Source organism: Ascaphus truei, chromosome 12 (assembly GCF_040206685.1).
Source record: "Ascaphus truei isolate aAscTru1 chromosome 12, aAscTru1.hap1, whole genome shotgun sequence".
Lineage (NCBI taxonomy): Eukaryota > Metazoa > Chordata > Amphibia > Anura > Ascaphidae > Ascaphus > Ascaphus truei.
The window spans coordinates 7,074,734-7,087,563 of NC_134494.1; the positions used below are offsets into that span (position 1 = coordinate 7,074,734).

The following is a 12,830-nucleotide window of genomic DNA, read 5'->3' on the forward strand; positions in this document are numbered from 1 at the left end:
AATATACAAATAAAACATTGTGCAATCACATACAAATACAACACATAATAAACATTAAAAATATGTTAAAAAGGAATAAGTATAGTAGGAGAAATAAGGGGGGAAAAGGGAAAAAAGGGAAGAAAAGGAAAATGTATAATTAAAAAAAGAGGGGAAAGGGGAAAAAACCTATGAAATAAAGTTGAATAAAATACTTAAAAGGGGAATAAACCTCAATTATGAGAGGTAATCTAAATTAATGATTAATAATGCGAAAAACTGTAAAGCAAACAATACCACTTATATGATTACCGCAAGAAGGGAGTCAATTCTATGTAATCATTCAACCCCCCGGGGTATTTAGTTTGGAGTGTATAAATCCAAAATTGTTCTCTCCTTGCGATATGTAAGTCCCTGTCACCAGCTCTAATGGTGGTAGTTATGTGTTCGATAACCATGTATTTAACCCCTATTGTACTGCATTGATGAAAATCTTTGAAATGGGACAACAAATGCGTAAGTGGTTTACCAGAGGCCAATAGTTTAGGAATGTTAACAATATTTCTGAGATGTTCCATCACACGTATCTTCAGATGGCGTTTAGTGCAACCTATATATTGTAGTCCACATCCACATTGTAAGATGTATATAACGTATGTGGATAGACAATCAATATAGTTTTTAATATCATATTCGTGATCTGTCGTTTTGGACTTGAAATAATCTTGTGTTAACATTCTGGGACAAATTTTTACATCTGTTACATCTATGATCACCCTTTAACCCCAACAAATCTCTGAGATCCCTTTTATTGTTAGGGACACTGCCCTTAAGAAGGCTCGGGGCTAATATGGTTTTAAGATTATTGCTTTTTGTAAAGACAATACGTGGTCTTTTGGGTAAAAATTTGGTCAAAATAGGATCCAAATGTAGGATGTACCAGTATTTGTTAAGAATATGTTTTATCTTGCTATGTGACCTATTAAATTTGGTGACAAAATACGGTGTCTTATTTCCTTTATTTGTTTTGTATTTTTTCTTATCAATATGTTTTTTTGGCTTTACAGTTTGTGGTACAATGTTAGGTGGAATGCTATCGCTAACAATGGTATTATCCATTGGTTGGGTAGATATATCCAAACTCCCATTACTAGCAACACTTTGATCATGCACTGACTTGTTGCTCCTAGGGCAAATCAATTTATCCCTATTAGTGTGCAATGCCTTGTTAAATGCTTTAATAACAATAGTCCTATCATAGCCCTTTTGTAGGAATCGTTCTACAAGTATCTGAGATTGAGATTTAAATGTCTCTAAATCAGCACAATTGCGCCTAATTCGCAAGAACTGACTATAGGGGATATTGTTAATGCATCTTTTTTCATGACCACTTGCAGGATGCAGAAAGGAATTCACATTTGTACTTTTAAAATGAGTTTTGGTATATAACTTGTTATCAGTAACATATACAGGTAAACCCCGTTATAACGCGCCTCGTTATACCGCGAAATGGTTATAACGCGGTTTTCCCGTGGCTCCCGTTTAAAAAAAAAAAAAAAAAAAATTTAAATAAATTTTTTTTTTTGAACACTGCACACACTCCCAGCACACACTCTACACTGCACACACTGCACACACTGCACACACTGCACACACTGCACACACTGCACACACTCCCACTGCACACTGCACACACCACACACTCCCAGCAATCACTGCACACACACTCACTGCCCACACTCTCACAATACAAGTCATGCAATAGCAGTTTTCTCTTGATGGAATACAGCTGAACGACATGTATGGTTTTTTTTAAATAAAGAAACAATCCAAAACTGAAAGTATTGCATGCAAAAAAAAGTGTTTACAAATAATTACAATAGTGTGTTTCTATAGGACAAAGAGATTATAAATGACACGCTTCCTATGAAATTGAATTATGCATACAAACTGGTGCCACACACCACTCTCCCACTATACACATTGTGCTTGCACAGCCTTATACTGGCATTTTGTTTGCATCTTGCCAAAGACTTTAGAAAAGGTCTACGTGCACAGCATTGATGTGACATTAGCCCAAATTCCTTTATCACGGAGCAACACAAGTGCAAAGACAGATCTTGTCCTTTTGTGTCATACAGCTAAGAACGGTTATACATGAGCAAACCTGACAGATATCCAACTCCTCCTATCGGAGGGGCCCAGTCGGTCAAACTCTTCCCCCCCTTCTAATAAATAATGGTAGCTGTCTGAAAAACATAACAGCTGGGCAAAACAGTCAACTAGAACATGAGTTTGTGTGGGTGCCGGGAGCGCTCCGATCACGAGCGTAAGTCCTCCCAGCCTTGAGAAAGCTTGTGCCATAGCGAAACGTACGTTGGCAAGTGACGTCATCACGTCAGAGGGGCGGGACTTACGCTCGTGATCGGAGCGCTCCCGGCACCCACACAAACTCCCTAAACAGAGAGTTTGTTTTAGCATTGAGCTTGAGACTGATTTACATTGAGCAGCAACCGTGTGTGCATTAGTGTGATCACTAAGCATTAGCTAGTGTGTATACAGCCACTGAATAGAAGCACGGTGCATGCCTTTTTATGCTACCAGCTTCTCCTGTGTTTTTATTGTTTCTAAGTATATGTAGACACTACTTGTGTACTGCAATATATTTTTTCTACCTACCTGGACCTTTGGTCACTTGTGTACAGCAGATACATCCACCTAGATATCTGCATCTAGGTACAATTCAAGTGAGTGTATGTGAGTGATTGACTGATTAATCCCTATGGTGGTCTGAAATGCTGGCCCCCCTCGCCCAGGGATTAAAGCAGCGACCTGATGATACAGACTACCCTATGACTGGTGACTTTAGTCTGTCCCCTGGGATTCCACTACAGCTAACTACTCACTGGTTTCATCTACCTATATATACGTGGTGATGTGATATATACATATATATACACCACTCATACTGATAGGCACAAGTGACTATACCTGTGACCAAATACTCACGGACACAGTCTCTAGGAGGCACTGATTACATCTGACTCTACCCTGCATATATCATCAAGGGCAGTAGTCCGCACTATACACTTGAGAACTGGCAATTTTTACTTTCGCTGCGCTTTTTTGACTGTATTGAGCCTCATTTATTTGGGCACCTAGCGTCCAACTTTATTTTATTCTGAGTTAAGACTCTAATAAATGGTTTTTATCGTGTACATATCACTTATCAACATACACACATATCCTTTGTCTAGTGTACTCTGTGCATCTGCTTGAGTGCTCTCCATTGGGGTCCCTTTCTCTTTGGGAAGTTTACAATAAGATTTTAGGTCTGATAGTAATCTAGTTGCCTCCAAGCAATAATCTGCTCTGTCTTGGAGTATAATACCTCCACCCTTATCTGCTTCCCGTACAACTGTATTGGGATCTTGTTGTAATACTTTTAACGCATGTCTTTCCTGACTGGTCAAGTTCATATTCCAATTTGTTTGGGTTGACTGTGATTGTTCAAGGGTCTTGAATTCCTTTTCCACTAGTTTGTTGAAAATATCAATATACTGTCCCCTAGAGTGATAAGGATAGAAAGTTGAATTCGGCTTAAACAGTGAGTGCTGTATTAATGTGTCATCTCCTACATTAGTTAACCCCTCGTCCATTAGGGACATTAAGTCCACCAGTTGATTTTGTTCACTGGTGGATAACGTATTAACAGTGGGGTTAATAATGTCCGGAGTTGATATTTGGCCCCCATAATCGGATACAAAATGTCTACTTAAAGTTAACTTACGATTGAATTTTTGCAGATCTATATAAAGATCAAAATTGTTAACCCTTCATGTGGGGGCAAATGAGAGTCCTTTCCCCAAGACATTCATTAAAGTATGATCTATTTGAAAATGGGATAAGTTAAAGATGCCCTTTGATTTTAGTGTTAGGTCATCTGGACAATTTTTGGTGGGGAGAGTTGTTGGTCTATCTCTTTGTCCCCTCCCTCTATTTCCTCTCCTGAATCCTGTCTTTTCCTTGCAATCTTTTGGGGGACTCCTAACAGAGGTGGATGGTTGGAATCCCAAGTGGATATTGATTTTCTCATTTTTTCCAGCCTGTTTAAAAAATCCTCATTTTCTGTTTCTTCCTTTCTATCCTTCAATACTTCAAATTTATTGTATAAAGGGATATTAGGTGTTCCCGTTTCTTGTCCTCTATAGGTATTAGGATGTTTTTTAGGGGCATTAGTGTGTTTCCTATTGTGTGGTGTATGTTGTTTATTATGCCTCTTATTCTGTTTGGAATAATGGGGAATCCACTGTTGTTTTTTATGAATGTTTGGATCCCATCCAGAGGGTTCTATATTATCATTCCTTTGATATTTGGATGGGAGTCTGGTATGTTTCTCATGTGTAGGTCTAGCATGAAAATTAGGGTCTCTTGGTGTCCTTGGGATATTGATATTAATTTTGGGATTAGTATGTTTAGTTTGTGCTACCCCCTTTGGATGATTTGGAACTAAAGCATTGGGTTCATCAGTGTCATGTGTAGCAGGGTCCCCATCTGTAGCGGTTTCCTTTACTGTGTCCCAACATCTTTGAATATTAAGAGCATAATCTCTCTTATCCCTAAGAATTTTTTTGTTCTTATTGATTAAGATTTGATTCTCTGATCTCCTCAATTTAATATTCATATCTTTGGTCAGTTGCGGTAGTTTGTCTAGACAGGGAACTTCAAGAATCTCATTTTTACCTTTGGTTATTTTGCTATCTACTTCGATTATTTCTTTTTTCCTTTCTAAAATTAATAATCGCATTAATTCCAAAGAAAAATGAGCCTGGATTCTTTCCCATTCTTTGACAAACTCTGGACTGTCCGTATTATAAGTTGAGGGTTTGAGGACTCTCAGTCCTCTAGGTATACGACCCACCCTTATATATTCTTCTAATGTGGCCATTTCTAACCAAGACTTAGTCTCTTTCTCCAATAGTTTGTGCAACTCATTCATAAGAGAAGGCAGACTAGGAGTTATTACCTCTTCTATTGGTGTGTCTGAAAACATCTTACTGAACAGTTCTGGTTTGTTAAACCTATTTTTGAGACAGTCTAGAAAATGGCTAGTATTAGATTCAGCCATGATCCGTCCGTATAGGGAAGGTGAAAGGGGTGGGGAAGAGTAAGGAAGGGGGGAAGGGAGGGGTAAGGGAGAAGGAAAAAAGGATAAAGAGGTGGGGAGAGTAGGAGGAGGGAAGGGAGGAAAAGGTGGACGAAACATTAGGACAATACAACAATATTAATGCACAAGTGAAATACAGAACCCAATACAACAATAATATGTTAATTGGACAATTAATCATAAGAGTCTAATAGCTGCTGCGTGACTGTGAGGGAAAAAAAGACAATACAGTGTGGCTCAACAAGTGGGTCACACAGATTACCAGTGTAGAAAAGTGTCCAGTCCGCGCTCTTGCGCTTTATGGATTTGGAATGATGATTCCTCTCTAATCTTTTGCTGCTCTTAATGTTGAAGGCGTCTTCCCCCACTACATGGGAAGGATGTTGATCCAGGGATTAATCCGATTGTCAATTCTTGGAGTCAGGAAGGAATTTATTTTTCCCCTTATGAGATATCATTGGATGATATGACACTGTGGTTTTTTGTTTGCCTTCCTCTGGATCAATAAGAATGTATAGATATAGGATAAAGTATCTGTTGTCTAAATTTAGCATAGGTTGAACTTGATGGACCTATGTCTTTTTTCAACCTCATCTACTATGTAACTATATGTAACTATGTAACTTAGACTGGTGGTGGCTGTGAGAGTCTCTGGTAGATTGTTCCAGTATTGGGTTGCACGGTAAGAGAAGGAGGAGCTGGATACTTTTCTGAACATTGGGACCATGAACAGTCTTTTAGAGTAAGATCTCAGATAAGTGCTGCATGTGGTAGGGGTGAGGAGCTTGTTCAACTAGGTGGGTAGCTTGCCCAGAAAGTATTTGAATGCAAGAAAGGAAAGATGAACTTTGCTCCTAGACTCAAGTGATGACCAATCCAGTTCTTTGAGCATTTCGCAGTGATGTGTGCTGTAGTTGCATTGGAGAACAAAACGGCATATTGAATTGTAGAGGGTGTCAAGTTTGCTATGGTGGGTTTGGGGTGCCGAGGCATATACTATTTCCCCATAGTCGATAATTGGCACTAGCATCTGCTGTGCAATACGCTTTCTGACCAGCAGACTTAGGGAGGATTTGTTCCTGTAAAGTACACCTAGTTTGGCATAGGTTTTGGATGTCAGGGTATCAATGTGCATCCCGAATGTTAAATGAGAGTCAAACCATATGCCCAAGTATTTAAAACTAGTAACAGGAGTTAGGGTGGGTTTTGTGTTGGTTCTGATCTGGAGCTCAGACATTGGAAGCTTTAAAAATGTAGCTTTGTTCCAAAATACCATTGTTTCAGCCTTGCCAGTGTTTAAAAACAGTTTGTTGGACTTCTGGTATGGCGCCAGGGCTGTGAGGACGCACAGAGAGGAGCTCCGCTGGTCCGACGGGGAGAGCCGCAGTAACCGCGAACCGATAGCCGGCAAAACTCATCCACAATTTAAAGAGACAAGCGCCTCAACAAGCGGAGGCACCTGCATGGAGAAATATCTCTCCAAAACTGCACAGATGGCCCCAAAACAGCAACAGCAGCAGCGCCAGGACAAGGCAGAGAGAAGGAGAGAGACACCTAAAATGGCCAACAGCCACGAGGCTCATGCAGGGGAATCAAGCCAGACTGGGGAAGCAGTCAACCAGGCGTGTTGTCTGAGAGTATTGCTAAAGCTGTAGCAAGAGAAATTCTCCCACAATTAGACAAAAAATTGACAAAATAAAAACATCCATAGATGAGGTGAAAAATTAGCTGACAGCTCATACCTCAAGAGTGGAGGAGGCTGAAGCTAGAATCAGCAATGTGGAAGAAAAACTGTATATTGGAGGAAAAAGTTGATGACCTTGAAAACCGGTCTAGACTAAATAACATTAGACTGATAGGAGTGCCTGAATCAGTAAAACAGTACCAACTTAGAGTTCTGCGAAAAATGGATCCCAGAGCACCTTGGGCTATCTGCAGACCACGCAATAAAGATTGAGAAAGCACACAGAATGGGTGCTGCAAGGCAAGATCAAGACACTAAACCTAGACCGATAATAGCAAAGATTCTCAACTTTAATGACAAAGTCAAAATTATTAAAGCCTTCAAAGAAATGGACCAATTGACATTTGAGAACAAGCGAATTATGATTTTCCAGGACTATTCGGCAATGGTCTCACAAAAGAGGAGTGAATTCAGCAGGGTATGCACCACCTTTTACAAGCAAAAACAGAAATTTGCGCTGATATATCCAGCAACCCTAAAAATTTACACCGACACAGAAGTGAAAACCTTCACCTCCCATGACCAGGCGGAAAAGTACGTGGCAAAGATGAAAGCTACCAGGAGCGCAGAGGAGGATCGAAACGCTGCAAGAGAGGATGAACGCTGAAGGAGACGTAGGCAGAGTCCAGAAACACATTTCGTCTGAAAGAGACTGAATTAAGACAGTTGTCCCTTTGTTGCCTTAAAAATAAAAAAATAAAAGTGGATGTATGCGGGTGTGTATGGATACAGGTATGTGTGTGAGTAGGAGCGTATATGAACAAGTGTAAGGTGCATGACTGTACATAGGTATGCGTATGGATATCTGAGTGTATATCTGGCCTTGAGTACAGACATGTATATATACATGGGATCATACCCCACAGGGCTCCCGTGCCCTATAGCGTTGACCCGCACATGTATCTTGGACTTGGTGCACAACATGGCTCAAATCAGGGGGGGGGGGAGGCAGGAAAGAAAAACAGGGGAGGGAGAGCAAAGGATGCCTCAGGTATGGGAGCTGGGGGAAGAAGGGGAGGGGGAGAAGTGAAGAAGGAACTGAAGGGGGGACAGGAGAGGGGGGGGAAGGAACAAGGGGGGAAGTGAGGGAAAGGGAGAGAAGGGAAGGGGGGGAGGGAAAAGGAGGGAGAGAGGGAGGACAAGGGGAAGGGGAAGAGAGGGGAGGAGGGGAGAAAGAGGGAGTGGGGGGGGGGGGGTGAAGAAAGGGGAAGAGGGGAGAAAAGGAAAAGAAGAGGCAAAAACAAAAAAGTATATAACCATAACCAGTGCTCGACAAATCCGGTCGCCAACTCGCCAGCTGCGATCGGATATTGGCTCGTGGCCAGTAGCTTTTCTCCTGCTCTGCAAAAAAAAAACCCCCTGCTCGAAAAAAAAAAAAAAAATCCCTCTGGCTGTGACGCGGCTTGGAGTTGCCAGGACTTCAAACCGCCCTTCCTTCTCTGCACGGGTAAGTAATGGGGAGGGGGGGGGGGGGGGGTTGGGGGTGCGCGCTCGTCTGCTGCTCCTCCTCTTCCTATATATCCTCCTGTATAATTGTGTCACCTCCTACTTACAAGACCTGCACTGATCCGGTCATGGAGAGGATTGTGGACACATGCTTGAGGTGTGGGGAATTTAATGCCTTTAATAAATATTTATACATCCGGTCCCCGGCGCTCCCGCTGCCCGCACGGGAGGTAGCAGAGATGTTTCTCCCCCCTCCCTTCGGCGCTCCCGCTGCCCGTGCGGCTCATGTCTTTCTCTTCCCCCCTCCCTCCCTCTGCCCGCGCGGCTCGGGTGTTTCACCCCCCTCCCTCTGCCCGCGCGGCTCGGGTGTTTCACCCCCCTCCCGCTGCCCGCGCGGCTCGGGTGCTTCACCCCCCTCCCGCTGCCCGCGCGGCTCGGGTGCTTCACCCCCCTCCCGCTGCCTGCGCGGCTCGGGTGTTTCACCCCCCTCCCTCTGCCCGCGCGGCTCGGGTGCTTCACCCCCTTCTGCTGCCCGCGCGGCTCGGGTGTTTCACCCCCCTCCTGCTGCTCGCGCGGCTCGGGTGTTTCACCCCCCTCCCGCTGCCCGCGCGGCTCGGGTGCTTCACCCCCCTCCCGCTGCCCGCGCGGCTCGGGTGCTTCACCCCCCTCCCGCTGCCTGCGCGGCTCGGGTGTTTCACCCCCTTCCCTCTGCCCGCGCGGCTCGGGTGCTTCACCCCCTCCTGCTGCCCGCGCGGCTCGGGTGTTTCACCCCCCTCCTGCTGCCCGCGCGGCTCGGGTGTTTCACCCCCCTCCCGCGTGGCTCGGGTGCTTCACCCCCCTCCTTCTGCCCGCGCGGCTCGGGTGTTTCACCCCCCTCCCGCTGCCAGCGCGGCTCGGGTGTTTCACCCCCCTCCCGCTGCCCGCGCGGCTCGGGTGTTTCTCTTACACCCCCTCCTCCCCTCGCTCCAGCTGCCCGCGCGGGGCGGCAGTTAGTAGCGGGGTGTTTCCCCGTCCCATCCCGTGTGTGTGTGTGTGTGTGTGTATGTGTGTGTGTATGGGTAGGAGAGTATGTGTGTGTGTGTATGTGTGTGTGTATGGGTAGGAGAGTGTGTGTGTGTGTGTGTGTGTGTATGTGTGTGTGTATGGGTAGGAGAGTGTGTGTGTGTGTGTGTATGTGTGTGTGTATGGGTAGGAGAGTGTGTGTGTGTGTGTGTGTGTGTGTGTATGGGTAGGAGAGTGTGTGTGTGTGTGTATGGGTAGGAGAGTTTGTTTGTGTGTGTGTGTGTGTATGAGAGAGTGTGTTTATGGGTATGAGAGAGTGTGTGTGTGTGTGTGTGTGTGTATGAGAGAGTGTGTTTATGGGTATGAGAGAGTGTGTGTGTGTGAGAGAGAGAGAGAGAGAGAGAGAGAACATGTAGGACACCAGAAGTACCCCCCCACGCCACCCAATCAGTCATCCCCCCACCCAGTCAGTCACCCCCCCACCCAGTCAGTCATGCCCCCACCCAGTCAGTCATCCCCCCACCCAGTCAGTCATCCCAGCCCCCCAATCACCCTACCCCCCAATCACCCTACCCCCCAATCACCCCACACCCCAATCACCCCACCCAGTCACCCCAACCCCCACAGTCACCCTCTCTCTGTCTCTCACCTGTCCGTCTCTCTCACCCTCTCTCTCACCCTCTCTCCGTGTCTCTCTCACCCTCTCTCCGTGTCTCTCTCACCCTCTCTCCGTCTCTCTCACCCTCTCTCCGTCTCTCTCAACCCCTCTATCACCCCCTCTCTCACCCCGTCACCCTCTCTCTCACCCTCTCTCCGTCTCTCTCACCCTATCTCTCACCCTCTCTCCGTCTCTCTCACACCCTCTCTCCGTCTCTCTCACCCTCTCTCCGTCTCTCTCACCCTCTCTCCGTCTCTCTCACCCTCTCTCCGTCTCTCTCACCCTCTCTCCGTCTCTCTCACCCTCTCTCCGTCTCTCTCACCCTCTCTCCGTCTCTCTCACCCTCTCTCCGTCTCTCTCACCCTCTCTCCGTCTCTCTCACCCTCTCTCCGTCTCTCTCACCCTCTCTCCGTCTCTCTCACCGTCTCTCACCTTCTCTCTCTCCGTCTCTCTCACCTTCTTTCTCTCACCCTCTCTCTCACCCTCTCTCCGTCTCACCATCTCTCTCACCCTCTCTCTGTCTCACAATCTGGATATTTTATTTACCCTGTATATCTTAACTGCCCTATACCTACACCGAAATAACCTACACTGCTTTATTCCAGATCTGACTCAAGCTTCACACGGAAGACACCGGAACCCCCCCTAACCCAGAAGACAGGTAGGGAACACATTCCCTCCAATGTATAACATTGCAGGAATGAGGGTACCTGGACATTGAGGGACTGCGGATCAGGTAAGATCCCAGGCGGGATTGCTGCTTTAAATATTGTGAAGCGGGGACGTCCAGGCACTAGTTAAGGGGTGCAGGAAACTAGTCATTCACACCTGGCTTTTTTTTCTAGATTCGACATTTATACACACATACACACACACACGTAACACGGACTAATTGTAGTATAATGTAATACAATAAATAAACTTATGTCAAAAACGAATGTTCTTACTAGAAATTTATTCAATTTATTTCATTTAGGGTTTTTTTTAAATGCGGGACTAGGGGCGGGACTAGGGGCGGGGTAGGGGGACTAGGGGCGGGGTTGGGGTGGGACTAGGTGGCGAGTAGATTTTTTTGTTCGGCGAGTAGATTTTTGGGTGATTTGTCAAGCACTGACCATAACAGTGTTAATGTCATGCAATAACCCGAATGTGTTTTCCTATTGTTTTCCTATCGAGCCATACCAACACTGAGCTCCTGGTATCGCAACTGGGGGGAAGCAGTATAGACAGAACAAGAAGAGACAAGGACAGACACCAGACAGAAACCGAAAACATAACAGCAAGGGGGACAGAGACGAGAAACCATGATACCGATGAAAGGTAGACAGATACACAACCACACGAACATACAAAACAATGGGACCAAGACAATAGAGGGAAGGAGGGTAAACCCACACTCCATAGCGCTCATAACACAAGCAAGAAACATAATGGGGCAAGCAAGAGGGACACACAGATAACCCAACATAAGACCAATCTTATTAATAAATAAGGACAAAACATCTGCAGGGCAAAGGGCACAACAACAGCAAAAAAAAAAAAAAAGAAGAAATATAAAAGAAATAGAGAAATCTGCTAAGGGAAAAATACAACAGAAAATAATAATACATCCCCTAGTAGGTACGTGGAGACTAAAGTGCACACACAAGGAAATATACAGGAAGTTAGAAAATACACCTCTGGAAAAAAGTGAAGTCCAGAAAAGAAAGGAAAGTTAAAAGTTTAAAAAGCTAGAAGTTATAATATAGCAAATTACGGCAGAGATCATGTTGACACGCCGGTTTAAAAAAAAAAAAAAAAAAAAAAAGTGTGTTGGAAACAAGCAGAAAAAAAAGAGTAAAACCCCCAGAACAAAATACTCAACAGGAAACAGGAAAGAGTTAAAGATTACTTACATAGAGGACACCGAACACACACATATATACAATGCACACACGAATAATAACATGGAATGTCAAGGGGCTTAACAATCCCATAAAACGCAAAAAAAAAGGACTAAATTACCTAAAAACAAAACAAAAAACAGACATAGCATTCCTACAGGAAACGCATCTAAATTCAAAAGAAAGCAATAAACTCCAAAGAGATTGGGTAGGACACAATATCTTTTCCCCGGCCATAGGAAAGAAAGCGGGAGTAGCCATACGTATAAATAAAAACCTCCCCCTAACAATAATCAACACAGAGAGAGACAGCGAGGGTAGATTTATAGTAGCAGAGGTTAGAAGTGGGGGAATAGACTATCTCCTAGTCAATGTATACGGACCAAATGATCATAAGGCCGAGTTTTGTCAAGAAACTATAAACAAGATACTGAAATATAGGCACAGAAATATTGTCCTGGGAGGAGACTGGAATGCAGTCCAAGACAAGTTCTTGGACAGGTCAAGCCACAACGACAGCACGCCCAAAGATAGTATCCAAACCAAAAACATGAAATTGATTAAAACAGAACTAGGGGTAGTGGATGGATGGAGAACGCTCAATCCATTGGAGAGGGACTTCTCTTTCTACTCCAATGTACATAATTCATTCTCAAGAATCGATACAATCCTCCTAACACCGAACCTACTTAACAAAATAGCACACATAGACATGGGAGAGATAATTATTTCTGACCATGCGATGGTACGCCTAGATCTAGACATGGGATTGGGCAGAGCAAGCCCGAATACCTGGAGATTCCCAAACTATATGAGCAATAGCGAAGACTTTGTAAACTATCTAAAGGGAGCCTGGGAAAGATTTGAAAACACAAATCAGGAACATAAGACAAACCCCATACTTTTCTGGGAAGCATCAAAAGCAGTAATTAGGGGCGACATCATGGCATA

At 44.5% G+C, this 12,830-nt stretch overlaps 1 protein-coding gene across 2 annotated transcripts in view; it reads left to right on the plus strand.

The window, feature by feature from the left end:
- Positions 1-12,830, plus strand: part of LOC142464329 (uncharacterized) — a 794,668-nt gene that overhangs the window by 330,912 nt on the left and 450,926 nt on the right. The gene's annotated exons all lie outside the window — the stretch shown is intronic.